At 44.0% G+C, this 24100-nt stretch overlaps 1 protein-coding gene across 2 annotated transcripts in view; it reads right to left on the bottom strand.

Moving 5' to 3' along the window:
- Positions 1 to 23687, bottom strand: part of SYN3 (synapsin III) — a 204293-nt gene extending 180606 nt beyond the window's left edge. The window contains exon 1 of one of the 2 annotated variants that reach the window (XM_086753814.1): positions 23580 to 23687. The gene's annotated coding sequence lies outside the window, so the exon portion shown is untranslated. Of the gene's footprint in view, positions 1 to 18277; positions 18346 to 23579 lie in introns of those variants that run through there. The other variant, XM_086753806.1, reaches the window with a different exon arrangement.
- Positions 23688 to 24100: the final 413 nt, after the last annotated feature.

Here is a 24100-nt window from a genome sequence, read left to right as displayed (position 1 = left end):
AGTGAGCTACAAAGAGACCCTTGGCACATGTCCTCCAAATCTCATCATCCATCACCACCCCAACCCCAAGGGCACAGGATCTGGGGCAGAGGGCTCCCTGCTAAAGCTGCTCAAATTGGCTTATTAGAGCATTTTTTCTTTTGATTTCTCAGCCCTGGCAGTACGAGTCCTCTGACTTTACTGGACCCTGGAGGTAGTCTTTTCCCAGGGAATAGCTCAGGAAATCTTTAATGACTTCCCGCCACATTTACAGTTGATAACCTATCTCAAGAGGCATTGTGCTGACTTCCTGCGCGGTCCTGACACGCCCGGTGGCTGTACAACATCAGCAAACACGTGCACCAATGAGTGCTTCTGTTTATGTAGTAGTTGTTCCAAAAAGCAGGTAACATATTATCCATGAATTATAAGCCAACTCCTCATCTCCTGTACACACACAGCACTTGGTCTACTCATGTCCTACTGCAGTGAATTCCAGCACAGAACCATCCACTGTTACCTGTCCGGAATGAGCAGAGTGATGGAGCCCACAAAGACTTTGGGGTATTTATATACTACAGGCTGGGTGAAAATCTGCTGTGCTGTCCTGTACTCAGGAACCCGTGTTTTCTACCTTGCATAAGACAAATAAGAAGAATCTCCTCACTTTAATGACAGTCCACTCAAGAGTATGTCTGGTCCTGGCTAAGAGGAGTATCCCAGAGATCTCTCTACTGTCAGAAGGGCTCCAAATGACTGTCCTGTTCCTGCAGACAACAATTAGGCATGCTCTCTTGGAGGACCTTGGCATTAACTGGCAAGAGGCTGAAATTTTGAACACCAGTCTCAGGAGAAGTGGTTTTAGCATGAGATGCCTGCCCCTTGCACACTTTGCACAGCATCGTAGAGCTGCTGGTTCCTGCTGTGGCAGCTCTCAGCCACGGGAGGGAACCTGGCCCCAGCTGTACAGGCTGGACAAGGTTTTTTTTCAGAAGCCAGAATCCTTGGGACAGGGTCCAGCAGGACTCGCACACTCTTGAAAGTGTTTCTCCCCGACTGCCAAGCACTGGCATGGCTGCTTTCTCCTCTGTGTGCTCTTCAATCTCTAAAAGAACATGAGATCCTTGCAAAGCATCAGCAAATACAGCGATGGGCAAATACCTCTGCTCTGCCCTGCACTGTGGGAGAAGGGCACGGAGGCATGTGGTGTAGGTTGTCCCAGGGCTGGGAAGGGCCAGAATACCCTGTGATGCGCCTGGAAGTCACACAGGGTTCCCCCGCTTCCCAAATTCTGCCCTTCAGTGTACTGTTTACAATAAACAATATATCCTACTTACTGCGAGGTCATGACCACTCGCTTTGTGGACCCTTTTAAATGGCAGTATTTACAGTGCCCCATCATTTTTTCCACCAGGGGTTTGGCAATGGAAGATGTTGCCCAGAAGACACTGGGAGCTGGCAAAACTCTTTTGTCTGGAGAGTGTGGGATGCTGCACTGAGGCTGGCCTTTCTCTCTGCCGGCTGGCACTGCCTCTGCTTGCTGTGAAGACTAGGCTGCGTGCTGTTGGCTTCGGGAGGAAGGAAAGAAAACCTGAGCAATTGATGTCACAGGGAAATCTCCCTCCAGCAAAGCACGTAGAGGCTAGATTCAAATAGGACGGCACTGCTGCAGCAGGGACTAATGCCTGGCTCCACTCTGTGACAGGGGATGGCAAACCCACCAAGAACTTTCACTTTGGGTCTCTCAGAGCAATGGCACAGACTGTTCTCCTCTCTATTACTTGAACTTTTCTATGAGCTGGGCAATGTAATTAAAATAGGCTCTTTTTTTTTTAAAGGTAGTTATTTGTGGCTTCATTGGATCGATTTATCGATGGTGATTAGTGCCACCACAGAGGAGATCTCTGCAATGGCAGTAGATTCCTTTGCTTACTGGAAAACCTCATGGTTTGCTTCTGCATCATGCACACTTGCTATTATTTAACTTTCAGCAATAGACATTTTCGTACATGCACAGGCTGAGCAGGTTAGGATCTCATTTTCCTACTGCTTGAAACTGCTCATGGAGATCAGGGCTCAGCATGCCAGGCCAAATCTGTCTCTGTGCAGCTCTCACAGCATGCAGCTTTCCTGCAGCACAGCATCCACCCAGTGTATATATAGATCCTACCCTAGCAGGCAAGCAGGGCTGTAACTTCAACAAAGCCAGGAGCCAACACCTCCATCAGAAGCAGGACAAATCCAGTAAGTGGTATTTTGTCACTCCAGAACCACAGGCAGGAGAGTTGCTGGCTGAACACCAGGGTCTTCTTATGGCTCACATGGAGACACGTAATGGCACAAACCTGCCCACAGGAAGGCCTGTAGCCCCCCGCACAGCTGAAATACAGCCTGCGGGCTGCTTCCAGGTGAGACAGCAGCTCCTGTTGAGTTCCTCAAGCTGCAATACAGCAACTGCCTCCCACCGCGCACCAGTAATCTGCTCCTGCGTGAAATAGTTGCTCCCGAAAGCTAGCTGAGAAAACAGGGGGCATCTGGGCTGTGGAGCTGCAGGCCAGAGATCTGGGCTATATTTCAGGATGAGGAAATAATAAACAAGGCACAGGAGAATGAGTGAGTCCTGAGGAAAGAGAGTAGGCAGGAGAGGTGGGGAGAGGAGGAGAAGGCACCAGCAGAAAAGGAGGAAGTAAGCGGGAATCGGCTTAACCAGAAGACAATGCGGGAACATGCAGAAACCCTAACAATGAGAGCACAGTCAGGGAATCAAAAGGAAATTATGTGAGCAACTAAATGAAGCAAGAGCAAGGTCAATTAGAGCTGACCTTGAAAACAACAGCAAAGGGGTTGGCACCGTCAGCCCCTTTACTAACACGCCATTAAACTTCCTGGCTGATATTTTTGGAAGGGCAAGGGAGGGTAAGCAATCTGCTCCCTCAGCATGCTGACAGCAGGCAGGCACCTACCTGCTTTTTCACAAACGTATACTCCACAGAGATGCAAGTTATCTCAGAAAACCTGTGGACATGTGGTAGAAAACAAGGACAAAACTCTCACTTAAACCTCTTGCCAGGTTACTTTCTAATGTGCTGTAGCATCCAGAGGGAACAAAACTCAATTAGTTGGTATCTGTTAACTATGCTTAGATTTCCCCTGAGCTTGTTATCTCTGCAGTCAGGTAAAGAACCGACACGACGATACCAGCCTGCGTCTCATTCCTGCTCTTGACACCCTCAATGGAGCAATGCTGGGGGTGGCAAGATGGAAAACCCACATGGAGGGATTATCCTCCCACCTCATCTTAAGGGCACACTTACTTCTGCCCCATGGTAGGTGGAAAGGTGAGGGAATGCTCCTCACCTGGCATCAGCCACTTACTGATACCCCTCATATCCATTTTGTGGACAGCCTTCTGCATACGTTCGCACTTTAAGACACTCCCATGGGTCCCTTTCTGCCTTCAGGCATATTGACACAATGTGGGAGTAGACTTTTGTGGAGGGACAGCCATGTTAGGGAGCTCCAAATCCAGCTGGATGGCTTTCCGTAAATATTTTCAAAAACAGGAAAGCAAGACGTTATTTATTGTCAAGCTTTCAGTGTTTCACTCTGAATGGCTTCAACACTGCCAAGCTTGGCATAGCCTGGCATTTCTTGGGAAGAACTGAAAGCAGAATAAAACAATTCATTCTGAAATTAATTAGAACTTTTGTTGGGTTTTTACCTCACTTGCAACAGTTTTGGACTCAAGAGGCTCACCTGTTCAGACATTTTGTGGTATTTTTCAATGGAAATCCCATAAATTAGGAGATTAAAAAGACAGAGGTTAGAAAAAGAAAAGGAAATGGATGCCTCACCAAAGCTCCCACATTTTTTAGACCTGAAGCATATACAAAAACTGTAAGGGCTGGAAAGACTATATGCCATCCTAAAGAAGAGAGGAAAACAGAGTTTCCATGCCCGTGTTCAGTTTGCAGAGAGCTTTCCCAAGTGCCAGCAATGCAATACAGCTGTAATGTAGACACTAGTGGATATTTCCCAAAGCATGTAAAGCTACAGCACGAATTCCATATAAAATCGGAGGGGTTTGTGCATGCTGGTGCCAGAGACGCTTCTGGAAATTGCGTATCTGCTATGACTGATGCTGGCAGAACCATGCTGTCTTTGAAGCAGTTGCAAGAAGTCAGGACCCTGCAGCTGGAGCAGGTGACAGGGCAGGGGAGTGGAGACAGCACGCTGTCAAGGACAATGGTGTCACCCAGAGCCCAAGTTCCCTGTTGTGTGTTAGAAAATTAGTTAGTCTTTTTCCTCTTTTGCCTGTTATTTCATAATGGCAGGCAAGGAAAAGAAGGAGGAAAAAAAAAAGACTAAAATGACAAAATGTCATAGTAAGATAATCAGGCTTTCAAGTAGATTGCAAAGGAAGATGACTAAAGCCATGAACAGCAGTGAAAAAATGCTCTAGTGAGAAGTAAATCTGAATATTATGATAATACTCTGTCGCTTTCATACCCCCAAGATCAAAGTATGGTGTGCTACTTCTTGGAAACAATACATTATTTCCTGATTTTATTCTCATTATGGAAATCCTGTTGGCACCTTCCAACCAGTGTTGTGTCGGTGCTAATATCCCCCTGTCAATGAGCTTAGGGAGGCCTTTTGCGGCCTGTCTTTTTTCAATATCAGTAGTTACTTATCAGCAAAGCCAGACCCAGCTCAACTGGAGCAGACAGTATGGGGTAAATAAATCATGTGCTAATCCTTGAATACTATAGAGCCATCTCCACCTGAAAGCCAGCTGAGTTGGCATACAGTCTCCATTTCTTGTTTCCCTAGAGTATTGTGGTCATTCCCACCCTGAGCAACAGCGACGCTAATGCATCCATAAAGGCTAATACTTACACATATGCCGAAGTGGCTCCTTATGATTACGTTAAAGAAAAGCAGGAGACAGCAGTACAAACCAGAGAATTTATAGAGACAAATGCTCTGCAGATTAAGTGGATGAAATTGTAAGACGGAAGCAAGCAGGGCTCTGAAGCCCCTGTCTTTTTCCTTCCCAGTCTTGGATCTGACACAGTTCATGTTGTGTGTTTGTGAGACGTGCGCTAAGGTCCCTGCAGTAAGCGTACAAGTCCTGATTTCATGGTGATAAGAGTGAAAGCAGCACCAGACACGCCATTAATAGAGCAGGGATTTCCTTCAGCTGAGAGATGCGTTGCTTTGAAGAGTGCTGATCTGAATAAAATCAAGAAGCTGGATGTATTTAATATGTAGGGCCTGCCAATATGCATTAGGACTCATCCAGATAAAAGATGCCTGAGGGACCGACAACTCCCAGGTTCTCAGAGGAAACTGCAGCAGCCTGCCCAGTGCTAATGGGGCTCCTGTCTTGATTATGATCACATACCCTTCCTTATTTCTGTGCCATTTTCGTTCTACTGTATTTCAATTCTGCTACAATAAACTGGTTATTCCAAATGCAGGTAAACAGAATATTTTGTTACTATAGGGTTAACTAGATGTGTTTGGGGGAAAAAAAGTGCTATGGGTCATGAAATGGAAGAAACAATTCACAAGAGGTCATAATATGCACCAAATAGGGAATTATTAATTAACCAGTGATGATAAGAAGGATTTTCTGTTCAGAGCACAAATGATATTATTTTTCATATGTTTATAAGACAAAAAAGAGATGGCATGTTTCCAAATAACATATCTTCAAACACAACTCTGCAATTCTTGCATCAATGCTTCTAACTCATTTTAAAATGCCACAAAAATTCCATTTCTTTCCCAAATGTCCTATGCTTCTGGAGGTTAAAAAGTTTTCCTTCAGACTTCTGAAGTCTTCTAAACCATCTATAACACTAGCATATGCCATCTGAGTTTTGCTGCCGTTTGCATTCACCCCTTTTCTCCGCCTTGCACTCTTCCAGGCACCACCATAGCCCAATTTCCCACATTTTTCCCACATGGTGAGGAACCTTTTGTAATACTTGAGATTTACTTAACCTGATTAGGTGAACAGCAGATACCTGGAGAAACAAAGCCTGTCATTTTCCTTTGTGCAAGAAGGTACTAATTTGCTTTCTAACCATACATGTCCATCTCATATAGCAGCACTTCATACAAAGAGATGAATAAGGTGGGAATTTGAGCACACTTACTAATTTATTTTGATGATGGAAGAGAAAGACAATGTTTTACTGCACTCTGAGGAAGATTTCTGACACAACTGTAAGACAGCTTGATCCTTCCACATGATGGGGAAGTGGCAGGAGAGTGACTGGCTAGACTATTCTGCCCAAAGAGGCAGAGAAAATGGGGATTGGTAGATCTTCATCTGGAGCACTGTAGGGGTTTAGCTGGCTACGTGTCTCAGGCTCTGTGATGACCAACCCAAATTGTGCTGAGCATTTCCAGGAGATGTTTTTCCTCACTTTTTTTTTTTTTTGCATGATTACTCTTGCTCACATGGGGACACATGAAAAGCTGTGTAGGTTTGTGTAATACATCCCTTTTGCTTGCACCATGTACCCACACACTTCTCACCCCAGCAAGAGTGACAATCCCCTCTCCCAGAGCTGGGATAGCACCCCAGTCTTTACACCGTTGCCAGTGGCTCCTTTCTAGCTGCAACCTCGCAAATGTCCATGAGATCCTGCTCTAGCATGGTTGCAGGTTGGACCTGCAAGCTAAGTATATTTATAGTGCCAGCAGGAGCCTGTGCAGGACAGTCAGGGAGGAGCAGGTGCTTTGCTGCCTTCATGAAGCATCTGGCCAGGTTTCAAATGCCATAATCACGAATTTGTGTTGGCTCTGTAGGAATATTTTGTTGATGAAGAGTTGTGTGTATATGTATATATAAAATGCTATAATTAGAAAGTATGTTTTAAAAGCCTAATGACAACATAGTTCACCAATTGTCCTTTATCAAGCTGTCTTCTCTCCTGGTTCCTGTCTCCTTGCCTATCCACTTCTTGCACTTATGCTGGACGGTGTAGAACCTATCTATAATTGGCTCCAAATGTCAGAAAATATGTTTGGGCATCAGAAAAATATAATACATAAGTGTGAGGACTGGAATAGGTTCTGGACCCAGACAAAGCCCCGAGAGAGTAGGCTGTTGGGCTAGGCCCAGATGTGGAAATAAAGCACCACATAGTTTTAACAGAGTCCTCTGCCATCACCATGGGGAAGGGTCCTTCACTGCCTGTGTTTTTGTTCCCTTTTTTATGAAGACAAGCTTTATTTTGTAGAGCACAGAGATACTGTAAGGCTCAGCTCACACACCTCATACTGCATCACAGAACCAAGAATGAGCAGCTTCTGCTGGTCAAGAGCTTTGATTCCCCTGCTGATCAATAGTTGAGTTACAAAGCTTTTAAGGGTGACAAAATTGGCCAAGCTTATTTAAGAACTCAACCACAAAGTCTTTCAAGGGCTGCTGAATATATAGCCCCCATGAGCGGGAGGGGAAAGAAAGCTTCCTCAGAGGAAGAAATGTGACACTTGGAACCATTTGGTAACTCGGAATATAAAGGATTGATCCACATAGCTATTTTAGTTTCTCCTTCTCCCATACTCACAGAACGTCTTTCCCAAGCCTGGAAAGGAGAGAAGGAAGGGGAAGAGGTGAAGGGAGAGTGTGCAGTGGCACAGCGGGAGGAACTTGAGCCACATGCATCGGCGTGAGCTCTTACCAGGTACACGGACAAATACGGCACGACTAACCGGTTACAGAGAGCACGAGCATCGCAGCAGGCAGAACAGAAATGGGGACATCCTACAAATCTCAGACAGACATAGAAGCCAATGATAGAAGCAGTATTGCTAAATATTCCTATTCCTCTGTGGGACAATCTGCATTTGATCAGAGCTAAGCAGTGCAATCCCATGTGACTGAAGCTTACTGATGAAAGCCACTTTTACTGTGGGTATGTATTTACAGAAGAAAGATGTGTCCAAAAGTAGACTGTAAGATCAGCTGAAGAGTGCAAAACACCTCAACAGAGCTCTGAGTAATAGCTAGACAGCTGCCTCCAGGTTTAGTTTCAGCCTTTGCCCAGATCCAGTGCCTGAGCCCCCATGTTCATAAAGGCCAGTGGGTATGAAAGCTTGTGTGTTGAAGCTGGCCATCTTGTAATAACTGCATGGCTTTGTTATCCCTGGGCTGTCACAGAACCGGTTTAAAAAAAAAAAAAAAACACACACACACAAAAAAAAACCCCAAAAAAAACCCCAAAACAAAACAAAAAACCCCCAAACAACCCTGGGGCACAACTTCTTAGCTTCAAGATTTCAGAGGCTGGCATGGATGTCAGGGTGTTGGCTACAGCAGGCTAAGGAAGTATGTTTATTCCCCGCAGCTTCGCACTCATGGAGCCGGGCCTCCCCCTGTTAAGGCGACCAGCCAAATTCTGCCTGCGCTTGCACTTGCATATTCAATGTTTTCCATAGGCTTGAGCTAAAGAGCAGAGCTGATCTTCCTGCATGTTGTAGTATGGCAGTCAGTGCACCAAAACACGCAAAACATTATTCTCTCTTTTGAGAGAATAAAGAAAAAGAAACCAATCTTACTATTTCTGCAGAGAGAAGGAGTAGCTTCCTTTCTCTATGTCTTTTTTTTTTTTTCTTACGGACTTTTTACTTTCAGCAAGCCACTTAACTGCTTTGTGCCCTAGTGTGCCTGACTGTATAACAATATTTCTGTTAAATAAAGCTTGGAAAGCCTAAATTGGGTCAAGTTTGAGACAGACTGAGATGTGTCGTGATATAAATACAGACTGCAGAGGTGTTCTATAATATACAAAGTAAGTATTGCAGCTATTTAAAATTAAATCTACCTGAAAACTGTATTACTTTTTAACATGGAAGAATATATAGAGTTCTCAGCTCAAATGAGAGCTGCTAAGGTCACCAGGAGTGTAGTTTCAGAGCTGATCACTGCAAAAACAGGTGCAGATACCCAGAAGATATTAATTGTGTGAGAAAGTACTGCATGGTTGAACTTTCCTAAATAAGCCAGGTTAGACACAAGGATCTCTGTCCCCTTCCTATCTACTCCAATGAAAACACAGTAGCCAAATATGACCCAGTGAATGATGGGGTTATGAAAATCTGGTATCACCACTCAAGTCCATAGAAGTCATGAATCACCTTCACATGCTGGTGACAGGAAAATACATGTGGATGTGCGGGTTCAAAGAGCTGTAGGAAGAACCCTGGTTAAATTACTTCATATGGGAATCCACATGTAAAACCAGGGCAAGAGAAGGTCCATATTATGAGCACTAGTAATAATGTACACTGCATGATAACAAATACATAAAAGCCCTTCACTATTATCAGCTTAATCACTTGCTCACTTCTTGCTTCAGCTCCCCATCATTAGTATCTCATTCCTGAAAGAGGATAATTGTTTTGGATCTCTTCAATTACTACTAAAGCACTGCAGAGCACTTGTAAAAAAAAAAAATCAAGTAGATTTGAAGACTAGGATTATTGAGCTTGGCCTCCCATGAAGTGCAGTTTGTGTACTTTCTCCCAACAACTCGTGCTGTGTGTTTATCACTTCTGATTGAAAAATCAGCTCCAAGACTAGTTTGTAAATGCTCACCGGTGTGGTCCAAGCCAGCCCTATATCTAAGCCATCACCACTGCAGCAAGAGCAAAGCAGCAGCTTGCTGGAAGCCTGAAGAAAACAGCATTTTGTCCAGCTGTGATGATCCCCCAACTTCAGCAGGGACTGTGTGACCATATGATACCCTAACATGCTTAGGCACCCCAGAACAGCTCAGATGTTCACACTGCAAGGCAGCAACTGCCTCCTGGGCAGCCAGATCATGAGCAATAGCTGCTGCCAGAGCATCATCTGCAGGGCTAGTCAGTGCCTGGCAGCAGTCCCTACCTGAGCTGATTTTTTCAGTTTGCACTGCCCTGAAGGTTGAATAAGAAACACTGCCAAGCGATGCAGGAGATGGCAGCTGGTTTGTCAGCCTTGGCCCTGCCCTCCCTCTGCCTGTTCGTCACTAAGCCTCATGGCAGAGCTCATCCCCTGAGGTTGCTGCCAGCCATGGCCCACCAAGCTTTCTCTGCTAGCAAGCAGCAGCGAGGCTGCAGACTTTGATTAAAATGTTGGTCTTTGCTGGCATCTCCACGCAATCACAGCACCTGCCTGATGCTCCTTAATACTAATGAAGCAGCAGCAGGAACCTTCTAGCTAGGGAAACTGTGGTAGAAAACCTAGTTAGTAGCTGAGTATTCCCCACCTAGTAAGTACAACTACTGCTCCATGTTAGCAAAGAAACCTGAGTTCTGCCAGGAGGAAGTGCAGAACCTGCTGTTAGTCAAAATTGACAACCTGGCTGTATTTTTGGTTTCAGAAGTGCTCTTTAGAGGCTCACAAAGATTTATTGCTGATGATTCTTCCACCTCCCCCACCAGCTGCTAGCCCTGACCATACCATGAAACAGGCATGTGCTATGATCTCTTAAAAAAAAATAAAATAAACCCCCAGTTTTTCTTACCTGCCCATAGCCTGTGATGCTTTACCACTAAGCATTAAAAACAGGCACTTAAGAGGGTAGACAACTCAAGAGTCTATTCATTCTTCACCACCTACTCTGCTCTGGGAAAATACACTGGTCTTACATCATTGTGCGAAGATAACAAGCACTAACAACAATTAGTCCAAGGTGTGGGAGGCTCTGGAGAAAGATGCAGTTGTAGCTGCCTCACTAAGAATTAAACCCTATTGGTGTCCTCTCTGTTTTCAAGCCAGAGAACAACTACCTCAGAGCTACCTCAGGATCCTCAGCAGATCACAATCATCTAACAATCAGATGGAGAGAAAGGCAAACTGACAGAAACAGAGCTGAAGGTGTAGATTCTTCCGAACAGAAGCACTAAGGTCTTTTCAGTCATGGATGTATGGGAGGAACTACAGTGCAGGGAGACATACAGAGCTGGGCTAGGAACAGTCCGGCTGAAAATGCTTATACCTGTAAGAGTAGGTTGAAAATCAGACTGCTTATTGTGAAGAATTTGCCATTTTAAAATGTTTTGCACCAAAACAGCACAAATATTCAAAAAATTTCTTGTAACACGTACATGTTGTATCAAATATCCCATTCATTTGTAGGCTTTCCCTTCCAAAGTGTCAAAGATAGCATTTCCAGAGCCTGCCTCACAGCCGATGAGCTGTGGTCTTTCAGTAAAGAGAGATGTTGCTGGCTGATTACTTCGAACTATGGTGTTGAAGGAGCATTATGAGGTTTGGATATCACAAGTTAACAGCATGTTGCTGTTATTATTTATTCCAAGCAACCAAAGCTGGCCACAAAACTTTTCTGCCTGAAAGACAAAATGCCACAGCAATGCAGAAGCTCATGTCTTATGTCTTCCTCTGATTATTGCATTACTTTTACTGGAACATTTACTGAACTCTATTATTGTGTGCAAGTTAGCAGCACAGAGCGTACAGAAAAACTTGCAACTCTACTTGTTGAACTAGCAACTATCTCAGAAAGCAGAGAATCAATCCCTTCCCTTCCAGCTCAAGCAAAATTCTCATCAACTTCAATGTGATTCTCACTGAAATGAAAAGAAATGTGGGGCTTGGATCTAGTCCCTTTCTCTGTCTGACCGCAGTGGGAGGCAGATGATCTTGCAGGGCTGGCGTGACTTTTGCAGGAGATGCCAGCTAGTGACTTCAGAAGATCTGCGGCTCGGTAACTGGGTAACTAAAGGCACCGCCCTGCTCTTTCTGTGGGTCGCGCCTTGTGAGGGGACAATAATTACGCAGTCTGACCGCAGGGCTCAGCAAAAGAGGTGGCACCTTCTTTCAAGACAGAGGCACGACATGTAAAGCCAGAGGCCCATGACCTGTGGCCAAGAGTCAGAGACATCAAAGAATCTTCCTGGGAAAAGCCTCTCTGCACATTAATAGGGATTGTCAGCTCCAGCTCTTGACAGGCACCATCCCCTCCTCTGCCTGGTGTTTCTTAGGAGCTGGCGCCTTGAACAGCCTCAAGAAACTCTCATACACGAAGCAACCCCTGCAGGAAACAGCAGGGGAAGCCCTGACTGAAAGGCTGTGTTGAATTATTAAGGTTGCCCAGAGTAAACCAAGGTAACCTTCATGTTAATTCCTGACAGCCTCTTTCAGTTTTATTATAAAACAGCACCCCCCTATCTTGCCTATTCCTCTCTCTCCCATTAAAAGAAACCCTCACAAGGCTGCTGAAGTAAGAAAGCCTGCCCGCAAGATTAACTGAATACACATAGGCCTATTTTAGATAGGCGCATCAAGCTAAATACGGCAGCCTTCGACTGCTGGAGGGAGCGCAGCGTTTCATCCAGCCCCTCTCTCCAAAGCGCATTAATGCTTCAGCAACCGGAAGGGAAATACTGGCACTGTGTCTCATCTTTAAGCAGCAAAAACCAAACACTTTGGGGCTAAAAAAAACCCCAACCAAACAAAAAACGCTTCCTAACTTGTCAGATTGTTTGGTTTTATCAAGCCCACTTCAGAAAAGAGCCGGGTGCTGGGTGTGATCCCCTGCCCACAGGTTGTGTCCGCTGTCCCTGGTAGCAGCCTGTTATGGGCACAGCACATCAGAGTGGTAAGCACACCATCAGTCAGGGACAAACATCCAGTCCATCACCTCCAGGACTGTGTGATCATCCTTTTTCCCAAATTTCTTTTTTTTTTTTTTTTGGTTCAGTGTTCTGTAACTGTGCTAAGCTGACAAGTTGAATAAGAAAAATCCTGATTTTCTTTACTTCTTTCTGCAACAAGGCTCTATATTTTTTTATCACCTGTAGCCAAAGTCTTTGACATGTTCCTGGGCTGCGATGTACTACAAGGCTGTTCAACCCTACTCTAAGAGCAGCAAGTTACAGATTAAAGTGAGGGAGGGAAGATGACAGCATAACGGATATGTTCATTGTATTGTACAAAAGAAGACAACCACACAGTGCCAACATAGCCTATATTAAAAATAATACATTTTCTCTAAAAAAGGAGTGTTACTATATTTTAAACAACAGATTTCAAGGGTCTGAATCATCTTGGAGCTGAATCTTCTGCTGCTATTATGTTTGCTTTTCTAATAGTCCTATGTAAATATGGTTGTGTTTGCTTATGAAGTTAATTTAGTGGTGGTGAAAGTCTACCAGTCCTCCTAAATTAAAAATATTTTACATTGGCTACATCAAGGGTATGGCGTAAGCATTTCTGGCTGGTTTTTTCCACCAGGCTTAGAAGTTCTGGGTCCCAGTGGAGTGGGACATTCTTCATTCACTTGGATGGCAATGATGCATCAGTTAACCTCTTATTCTGCTCCAAATAATGTAAATGGTCTTAGCTATCACTTTTACCAAAAAAGTGGCTTATTAGTATCCTTTCTTAAACAGCCTTGTGGTTTTAAAGGGCTAGAACCAGCAAGTTAAAAATATTTCCTCCTGTGTTTGTGCCATACTAAAGGTAAAATTAAATTGTTAATTAAAATGTAGGGCTTGAGGTAACACACTTTTTACACTTGAGGGAGCTGAACAAACGGTCATTTGAAATCATGAAGACCTGGGATGAAGACACTGGCTGCCATCTTTTAAAAGGATTTGGTCTGTGTGTGTTTGCTCCTGTGTATGAGAAAAAATAAGAAAGCCAATGCTTTTCCATGCTTCCCAGTTGAAGTATACAGTGCTGGCTCTGGTTCGTACTGAGAGTAGGAAATAAATCAGACAAAATCCACAATGTCTGGCAAAAGTGAAAATTCCTTCTTCAATAAAAAAGGCACTCCCCTCTACCTCACTTCATACAGCTCTTCACCTCTCTCTCCAGTCTTGTCGCTTTCCTCCCTTTAACGTGAACTCTGACTTCTTCCAACCTGTAGGAAGATAATGCTGCTGATGTTCTTCAGGCTGGAGAGTTGTACAACACAGCAGCTCTGTTTTGTTCATATCCCAGTCTGACAGTTTACAACAAAATTTGATGGGCCTTGAAAAATGATTGCAGTCATTCTCTCAGAAGTGATTGGAAGGCAACATTCCCAGTTTCAGGAAGCCTGGAAAAGAGATCTTTCCTACCCTGTCTGATCTACTTTGTTCCCCCCTCCATGGCAGCCCACCACAGGCCACCCTGGGAAGCAGAGGATCTTTTCTTTCCCTTCATGTCACTCCGATGCCAATGCAGAATTCAGCCCTTTGCCACTGAATGCTGTCACCAGGACAAAAGACCATTTCTACCCCAAAGGCCATATCACAGACTTTCCTCCTCCTTTTGCAAGGCCATCTCATAATTTTTTTCCCCCTCTTTATGAGCAGGGTCCACATTACAAGCACATGCCCACTTTCCAGCGGCCAGTGTAGTCTTAACGGCAGCAAAGTCATACTGCACCCTTGCTTTAGCATTTGGTCTGCCCAGACACAGTAGCATTATTTCTCATTAAATAGACAACAGAAGAGTGTCTGGAACCTGACAGCCATTAATATAGACATTGTTAGTTCTGCATAATCACTTAATTTTCCTTGATAATTGTATTATACATATATACGAGTCTGCAGTACTGAACCAGTAACAGATCTGCTACAGCTGCTAATCAGATCCCTTGAATGCTGCTTGTCAGCATTCAAGAAAAATTCCTCAACATTTTCTAATCTCTAGATGAGGTAGGAGAATACCATGACAAACCTTCAAGTATAAGAAGAAGCAAAAAATTATCCAGAATGAAGAAACAGTATGGTTTTCCCCACTGCCTAAACAGAAAAGAAAGCATTTCATCCCACAAATAACAGGCGTATCTTGAAATAGTAAGGTTTCCATGTAGTCTTATTGAGTCTGTTTGAAAACTTAAGATCCGGGGCTTTGTACACCTCTGGGGTATACAGAGGCCCAAGGGGAGAAGAGAAACACTAGAGTGAGCAAGAGGGAGGGATGCAGGAGGCAGAGCAGTGGTGCTGTTTTGTTTGATATTTTGAGTTAGTAGCTTCATCAACCAATATTATCAGATCAAGTCACTCCACCTTTATCAGCCAATAATTGTATCTGGGCCAGGGCAGCTCTTTGTTTGCTCATCTGGGAATTCTGTGTTTATTTGCTTAGCTATTGAAGTGGCAGGAAAAGGATTTTTAGACTAAAAACTTTGAAAAAGAATAAGATATCCTAGAGTGTTACTACAAAACTCAACATTCTGTAGAATTTCTAAGCTGATTAAAAAGTGATCATACACTTCTATAGACAAAACAGCATCCTCTGAGGGCGAAATGCCACAATATGATACACTAGTCACTGTGCAAAAAGAACCAAACTCATATCTCTCCACCCCCCCCCCCTTTTTTTTTTTTTTTTGAAGGAGGATTATAGGTTGTTTTTTCTTGCTGTAAAGTGCAACATAAATACAAGGAAGTTTTGGAAGGTGGAGTGAGATTTGCAAGGTGGAAAAATCCCAAATTAACTGTTAAAATTAAAGCAACAAGCGTTCTTAAGAAGGAGTTGTAGAAGTTAAGGGCACTATATTTCAGTCCTCGGGGTAGAACTTGCAATACTGCAAATCCCATAAGAGCCATTGCTCACACATCACATGCCAAAAAAGAAAAAAGGGGGAAAAAAAAGAAAAGAAAAAAAAAATGAAGGGGAAGAGCTGAGAGCTAGAGAAAAATGGTACCCTTTCTGCCCTTTCTCGAGGAGGAAGGATGATCTGGAGGAATCTATGGCTATCTTGTTGTAATTAGAATTAACATCAATAAGGAGAACAAGTTTTGCATCCCATCACGTCCCTCATTACTAGAGTACACAACCTCCACCCAAGAAAATGAAATCATCACATGAATTAATCCTCTGGGCAATTAACAGCAGGAGCGACCTCAGGTTTCCAGCACAGTCTCTGGCACCAGTGAATTGGCAGTGACGTAAGCTTCCCTGGGAATATGCTAGCGTTTTGTCCGTTCCTGAGCCTCGCGGTTGACTCTGAGGGCAGAGGCAAACAATGTCGTCACCCAACCGGTGGTAAACACTGTGAGAGAATGCCATGCTACAGCCTCTGCTGCATCAGAGGGATGCTTCTCCTGCCAAAGCCTCTGTGTGCCTCTCCCAAGGAACATGCCTATCCCCAAACAGGCAAGTGCCAATGGCTTCCTCTGATGCACCAACAGATGGACTCTTCAAGTGCATCCAGTATCCTTTTTAGTAAGGAGAGCCTCCTGCCCTGCACCTGGAAGCCTTTTGGAGTATGTGAATCAGCAAGCTATTTAATTATTCCTCTTTTACTGGGACAGAGGTAAGGACAGAAGTTTTTTTTTTTTTTTTTATGCTGGGGAGTTTATTTTCAGATGGCCAGGCTTGGTTTGCTTCATTTCTTCATTGCTTAGCTCACTCTGTTGCTGTGAGTGCTTTGAAAGTTGGAGTCAAACTCAGCTATGAATATGGTTTTTTCTAACTTATAGGAGCTGAAGGACAGCAAAGGCATGAGAACGCAGGAGACAAAAACCTGCTAGCCTACAGGATATAGCCAGCTATTCCAGGTCAGATGAGGAGAGCACAGCTCTGTCCTATGGGAATCTGCAGCACATTCCCTTTGGGTTTTCCATCATCAAATACAAATATCCTCTGTAAGGTGGAGCCCTTTTGTATCTGTGTCAGGTGAGTGTCCCTTCGGTCTCACCTGGGACACATGCCCAAGCTGTGAGGCAGAAGGGGTCCGATTCAGTCCCGGCAGCACATCCTAGAGACTTCAGGAGAGCTGATGGGCAGAGAGTAGACATGAGCAGGGAGATGCTCTCTGATGTGAATATTAGTCATGTTTGTATTTTCCCATCTTTGAGTCGCATGAGAAAACCATAGAAAATAAAGGAGTTTGGGTAGGGGACAGTTAACCCCTGATATAAAAGATTTGGTGTCAGGAAGGAAGGAGAACTTATTTGGACAAACTAGTTTGGTTAATCCAAGACAAGCCATTTTGCTGCATCTCCCCATGGGGCTTCCTGCCTTACTTTTCTTTTTGGACAGAGCCTCTGGCTATTGCTTTCTGAGCAAGCAGAACAAGTGTACTTCTCTCAGCACTCATCATGACTTAGTTGCCAACTGGGATGAGACATCCACAAGCAAGCAACATCTTTGTCTCAACACCACTTTCCTCTGGATCCTGACTTTAAAAGAACAAGGTGATAAAAACATACAAGAAGCAGTTAAACCTGTCTGTGCCTTGCAGCAAGCTGCAATCCCCACTCCTGTTAGTGACGGGGCTGAGGTTACCCAGCCCATGACAGCCTTGTCTTAAACGCTTGCAAAGACTTAAGCTGCAGAAGTGCGATTATAGCATCATCACCATAAACAACATTCCCTGCCTACAAGGCTTAATGCCACTTGTCACATCGGTCATCCAGCTTCCCCCACCTGCCCTGTGTTTAGCAGTGGCTTGTTACCAGAGCAAAGGCAGTGAAACAAAGGGAAGGGCAGAGGCTAATTTGCTTCATGTGCTCCTGCCCTTCCAGATAACATTAATTTGTGAGCTCTAACCTGATCCTCAGAGATGCTCACCCTTTCTTTGCATCATTAAAAGGGAGATAGCATATCTGTGGAAGTAACTCAATAGGTTATCACTTTAGCAGCAGGCAAACAGGATGGTTTGATCATCAGGTCTTCTCACCAGTCAGATAATCTGTCCTGATTTCTCTCCTTGCTTTCCAGGTGTAGCTGGCTCAGCAGATAGGGATTAATCCACTTTCCTACTCACTTGCACTCTTCATGTTAGAGAATCTGATTACACAGATTGCTTGCAATTTATCTCCACCTGCCATGACTAATGCTCCACTCTGACCTCCTCTTTGCCATTTTCACATCTCACTGTGGATCTGATACGTACACAGACACACACTCACTTGCTCTTTTTTGTTTGCAAACAGCTCACTAAGAATGTTGGCATTTCCATGTTCAATCAATCCAGAAAGCACCACTGTTTTCCCCACACTGCCCATGAGGTAATTTCTCCCCTGTGACTCCTCTTGATACAGTTATAATGCACAGGGTTCATAATGTTGCTGCTCTGTCCACACAGAACACAGGAATTTCCGCACAGACATACACCATGCACACGCGACGTTATAAAGCCCTGCAGCACAGATAAAGACAAAGACACACGCTATATGCACGGAGCAAGAGCCAGCACACGTATTCCCGTTCCCTCCAAACCCTGCAGGAACATATTGCCTGAGAATGCTTTCCTAGAAACAAAACCACCTTTGCAGCACAGGTTCAGTATATGATTCTGGCAAATCCTGTTCCTATTTGCTTCCTTACCTTTCCTTAGGCTGCTAATCTGGGGCCCCTGGACCGATTCGCTTTCCCTCCTGCACACAAGCTGCCAGTCCCTCCTGCTTCGCATTCACAGCACACGGGCAGGATTCACCGTCATCCCATTCTGCCGGATCCTTATCATGCTATTGGCCAGAGCCAGACAGTAAATTCAATTAGGCTCCTCCTTATAACTCTATTATCACAGGAACAGGATGAATAATTTAGTGAAACAACAAGGGTGTGCAGGCTCTGGTGTCACAGACCTCACCCCCACTGGCAGGCTTTTATCAGGGAGAGCGGGGTAAAGAAACCAGAATCTGTCACTCTCCTGAAAAAGAGACCTTCAATTACCCGCTTGTATTTCCCACTCCGTCCTTCTTTTCCTCCTCCCCCTAAAGCCGCGGCATTCCCTTTTTTGTTGTACATCCATCCCCAGCCCACAGCATGGCATTTCCCTGGTGAATGGTTATTAACATCTCAGTGAAGGGAGAGATGTCTGCCCAGGCAAAGCGATACTGCAGCACATCAAACACTTCGCCTCTTTCTTGAAGGCAAGACACGAGAAAAGAATAAAACCGTTCTGCAGAAGGGAGTGACAAGACAAGCAGATCACAAGGAAATGGGAGAGTCTGTCTTGTATCACGATACCTCCTGTTCAGCAACTGCGCTGTCATCCCATCAACTCAGACAGCCAAGGGATGCAAGTACAGGACTCCTGAATGAGAAAGGCTCAGGGACTGTGATTTCACACGCCTGCAATGGAAGCCTGAATCCCTACACCAAAAAACCACACCAAAGTGGCAGTCTTCCCCCAGACCAAATGACTAAGCTGCTCTATTTTGCCTTTTTTTTTTTTTTTTTGGACCAGAAATTCGTAGTGACAACTAATGACATCTATTTTTCCCAAGAAATAGTTTTCCCAAAATGAACACTGCTCTTTTTCCTCAGGTGACACTTTGAAGAATTACAGAGCATCGCAGCTTCCCTTAACAGGGTCACCACTATCCAAGTCAAGCCTCATTTGCCTGAAGAGTTTTTTTGTTATGGGACCAAGTGCTAGAAGCAGAGGAGCTCAGTGGGACAACCCCTTCCTACCCCCTCACCAGACTAAGCAGTCAGCAGGACTTTTTAATGACCATTCACAGCAACATTGAGAACTATTGCTCATACATGTTCATGTGTGCAGTATTTCCAAACAGCCATATCATTTCATCGTAGTTGCAAAATAAACAGGCAGGATGAAGAATCCATTCTTCTTCCCTTATAGGAGCGTGCATCACTTAGAGCCCAAGCAGACCCTTTGCAGCCTGTTTTCCCCATACTAATATTTATCAACAGAGCCTATATACCTACTCTTATAATAATGTGAGGTTCAAATTTGCACTAGAGTCCAAACTCCTTCAAGCAACTCCTACACCAGCTCTTGGCTTGGCTCATCTCCCAGGACCGGCTGGCTGGGCAGCCCTTAGCTCTGTCTCTGGAGGCAGCAGGGACACGCAGCTGAATTCAACACCAAGTTGAATGAACACACAGCTACAAAGGCAGACCACCAGTGAGACACCAGCAGTTTTCCTGAAGGCAGTATCTTTAGGTACAGCCTTCATGGTGAAGGACTGGCAGAAAGCTGGGACAACGCACAGCTATTGCCACCTTCTGAATTGCTGGGCTATCTACCTCTGCCACAGCTCCAGTGCAGGATGGAGAGCCATGCTACCTTCCCCAGGAGAGCAGGACACATGAATGGTGGATGCTTGTGCCTTTCCTGCCAAGTCCAAGATGATTTATGAAAAGAAAAATTAAGAGCCTCCACCAAATTTTTGCCTTTGTCTGTTGTGGATTTCTCTGGCATAAAAAGGGACAAAACTGCCCTCCTGCTTCTGAAGAGGCTTCACTTTCGAAGAATGGCAGCTGCTCCTTCCCTTGCAGCCATCCAAACTTTTAAGAGCTTTTTGTGTTAAAGGAAACCGTGAATTATGCACTTGGTGATAGCTTCAGAGCTATTAAATAAGCCACATGGCAAGTTGCCCAATGTCACTACCAAAACTCAGAATGTTTTAGCATCATTTATTGAAGAATTTTTACATGATGCTTACTTAAATCACAAGAAGAGAGGAAATTAGGCTGTTGCTATGACAACTAGAGAATCCACTCAAAATTCAGGAGAAACTGGGGTGAGGGGGGAGCTCTGCATCGTAACTATGGCCCTTGGTTATCAAATTCCTTTCAAGTTAATTCCTAGCATCAAAGCTTCCCTGACAAAGGGTTTAATAATCAGGAGCAAAGCTTTGGCTAAAGAGGGCACAAGTCAACTCTCTCAGCAGTAATGTGAATTTACTTCTGGTGAGAGGAGCTCAGCTGAAAGCTCCTCAGAGCAATCACAGCAGTGGCAGCAGTAGCACACATGAAGCAGGGTGGGAGAAGTGGCTTCGTTGCAGACAAGCACTGAATCAAAAGGCAGATTGTGACTCCATGGTGCTGTAAAGGTGAATGACAACTTTCAGAGAATAGATGGGGAGGGAAAAAAGGAAGCAGGGTCCCAGCCACTGCTTGTGGAAAGCCTTGGGACGTTGGAATAAGCTGAGCAAAGTCTTCCACCAACCCCAAGAAGTCAATTATTAATTAAAATAAGAGGACAAAGTGGCAAGACAAAAAGCAGGATCAATGGCGTCACAGGAGAAGCCGACAGGCTGACCAAAGGGAAGACTGGCTACTAAAGTTCTTTTGCAGGAATTAAATCCTTGGTAGAATTGCTGAATATTTTCCATCAAACCTGGTTCTCTGTGTAAGTTTTTTTCCCAGCTGAACATTTTTTGTGTTGCAAGCCTTCTAAGAAAATTCCTATTTTAGTATAAATTCTTCAGTGAAGTCTTTTGGTTCACAATTGCAATAGCGGAGGTATTTTGCGATTAAAACAAATAACTTATTTCAGAAAGATTCGTAGTTTACTTGGAAGATCTCTCCTTCCTCATAATTACTTCTGATCAGACAATTTATTGCCTTTGGAAGCTTTGGTGTTCTCCTTTGAAATGATGCCACACTGGGCATAAGCCCTTTTTGGAGTCTACCAACAATAAATGGGAGCATGTTCAAAATTAGAAAAAAACTAAACACACAGGCAAATGGAGTAACCTGTGAAAGTTTCTCCCTCTTCATCCCCAGATGAGAAGAACTGTTTAGAGATGAAAAGAAGAAGCAATTGAGAAATTTAAGGAGAGATATGATTGTATTGCTGTGTGTGTTATACTCCAAGTAGGATAATTGCCAAGGCAAAAGCACATACACTGCAGAGATCCAAAAGTTCAAGAAATTATTAAAAAATACTTAGAACAAGTATGCATTTTCAAAATATAAGTACTCTGTTATCTGATGTCCTGTTCACCCTTTGAGTCCCAAGATTGATTGCCACTCTGCCTCACTTGGGACGTTGTGGTAATTATTTCAGCACCTTGAGCTGGAGGTGTTGATCTTCTGATGGGGTCTTCTTCCTTGTGACTGGGTATCACTTTTAGAAGTTGCTAATAAGGTCCAGCCCCTGATTGGTTGGAACTGAATATAAAACAAGTCTTTAATTGGTTATCCTCTTGCAAATGAGACTAGCTATTTCTTTTTTTTTTTGTGTCCCTTCTCCCTACCCCTCACTGGTATCCTGCTAAAGCCTTGCAAAAAGTGTTTATCAGCTAATCACCTTGTAGCAGTAGGTTGGGCTGCACAGAAGCCACGTAGGCTTGTTTTGGAGCCACAATATGTGCCAGAGATGGGAGGTTGAATTGAACATTTTTTCATGCTGATTATGCATTGACACCCTCTTTACCAGCTGTCAGATTGGCAAACACGTTCTTGGGATGGCATAACAGTGGCATTGAAGTGACAGGTTCCACAAAAATCTGAGGAATAGAAGACAGGGTCAGAGAAAGAAGGAGGAAAGGGCAATGCACAGCAGAATAGAAATGGGCCCTTGGATAATGTCTGGGATGTTATTTTCTGAAGTGAGATGCCTTTGGGGCAAGCTGCATTTTACCTAGTCAGACTGAGGCTCTACAAGAAGCGCGTTACCATCCCACTGAAAACATCTTTCCCTGTCCCAAACGTGCTCCTAATTAAAATAATTTTTCATTCTTCTGCAATAGTGACTTGTGATTTTAATAAACTTTTCAAGACCTTCTAGGTATCATGTCTTGATCTAGAAAAAAATTCTATTGGCATAATTTACTTACGTCAGTAACATTTTTCTAGAATAAGTTTATCAGTTGCAGTGACTTCTTGCCATCTCAAACACCAGAGCAATGTAAGGTCTTAAAAAGACATTTTATCCCACTATGCTATTTTAACACAGGAAAACACAAATATTGTATCGTATCATGGGGCTCTGAGTGAGAATCTGTTTAATAGCAATCAACTTTAAAAATACAATTACACCACTTCTTCACCAGATCACCTGCCATATTTTGCAAAACACTGTTCCTAGGCTGTGGACGTTTCTAAGGTGAAAAGAACATTCCTGTTTACTGATAGGACAGGTTTTCCATTCCCAAAGGTAAGAAAATAGAGGGGGAGACATGTGCTAAATCCCTGTCAGCATAGGCAATATCCTAATGTAAGGTACTCATTTAGGATGCAGGAAACAGAAGGCCCAAACCTGAACAAAGCAAAACATTCACCTCTGGGTCCTCCCCAGGGCAGAAAATAACTACACCAAGACTTTATCAGCTATTCAGAAGAGAGACTATCACTATATCTCCTGTATAAGAGGTACAGTGATATACTGCATAGAGACTCTTGTAACATTGAGCCAAAGACTGAATGGATGACCGGTGGCCAAGACACTCGTCACAAAGTAAGATTCATTGCAGCAGCCTGTAACTCACAGAGAACAGCTTTGACTTCTTACTGTCATGTCCTTGTTGTCTCTAAGATTATTTTCATCCAAACCACCATCAATCTATTTAACTGCAGATGGAAACTTCTGCTTTTTTGTTTGCTTGCTTTCATGAAATAGGAAAACCTACATCTTCCAGAGCTTTTAGCCTTTTTGACAACTGCAGAGAACATCTAGTACAAAATCTGAGGCTAAACATCATGTTTATAAGGGATAGCTGAGTTGAATTCTTCTTTGGCTTCCTTTAAGTCAAGGGCCACTGCTCAACCACACGACATAGTGAAGACACCACAGGCAAGCTCTGTGCACTGACCGAATCTTGTTTCTTACCTCACTTCTTCCCATTCAAGAAGAACGGTTCTGGCCATGCTAAAGGATTCATATTAGGGTAAAACTTGTTTCAAATTAAAGCAGGATCATCATCCTTACCTTCAGCAGACAATCTAAAAAGGGCCAGTGCAGATGACCTATTGCAATGAAGTAGCTCAAGAGAACAAAGAGCTGATTTGGGCAATCTGCTTGCTATAGACAATCTGCTTCTTCAGGTGCCTCCATGCTGTCACATCCTCCTCCTCTTTTCCCTGGTTGCCAGGCAACTACGAAAACGACCAGAGAGCTCACTGGAGGAAACCACCCTGTAGGGCACCACGTGGGTTTGAGTTTTCTTTCTTAGAAAATACTCAAGGGCAAAGTGGCCTTGGCTTCGGAGGCAACGTCTTGGTGTGAAACATTGCTCTGCGTGAACACTGGCTGTGGGGCAAGTGATGTATATCCATAATAACCAAAATAAATGCCTTCACAGGCTCCAGGCTTACTCCTGAGCTTTCTCTGGGGCTTAGCTGTTCTCTGCCAATTCTACAAATCAATAATTGAAGGAGCTCAAGCATACAGATCACCACCTGCCTGTTCAGCAGGCAATTTCACAACACCAGGTATCCCATGCAGCTGCA

Source organism: Chlamydotis macqueenii, chromosome 1, assembly GCF_036417535.1.
Source record: "Chlamydotis macqueenii isolate bChlMac1 chromosome 1, bChlMac1.mat, whole genome shotgun sequence".
NCBI lineage: Eukaryota > Metazoa > Chordata > Aves > Otidiformes > Otididae > Chlamydotis > Chlamydotis macqueenii.
The sequence above is the reverse complement of the archived record's forward strand: the minus strand, read 5'-3'. Positions and strand labels throughout refer to the sequence as shown.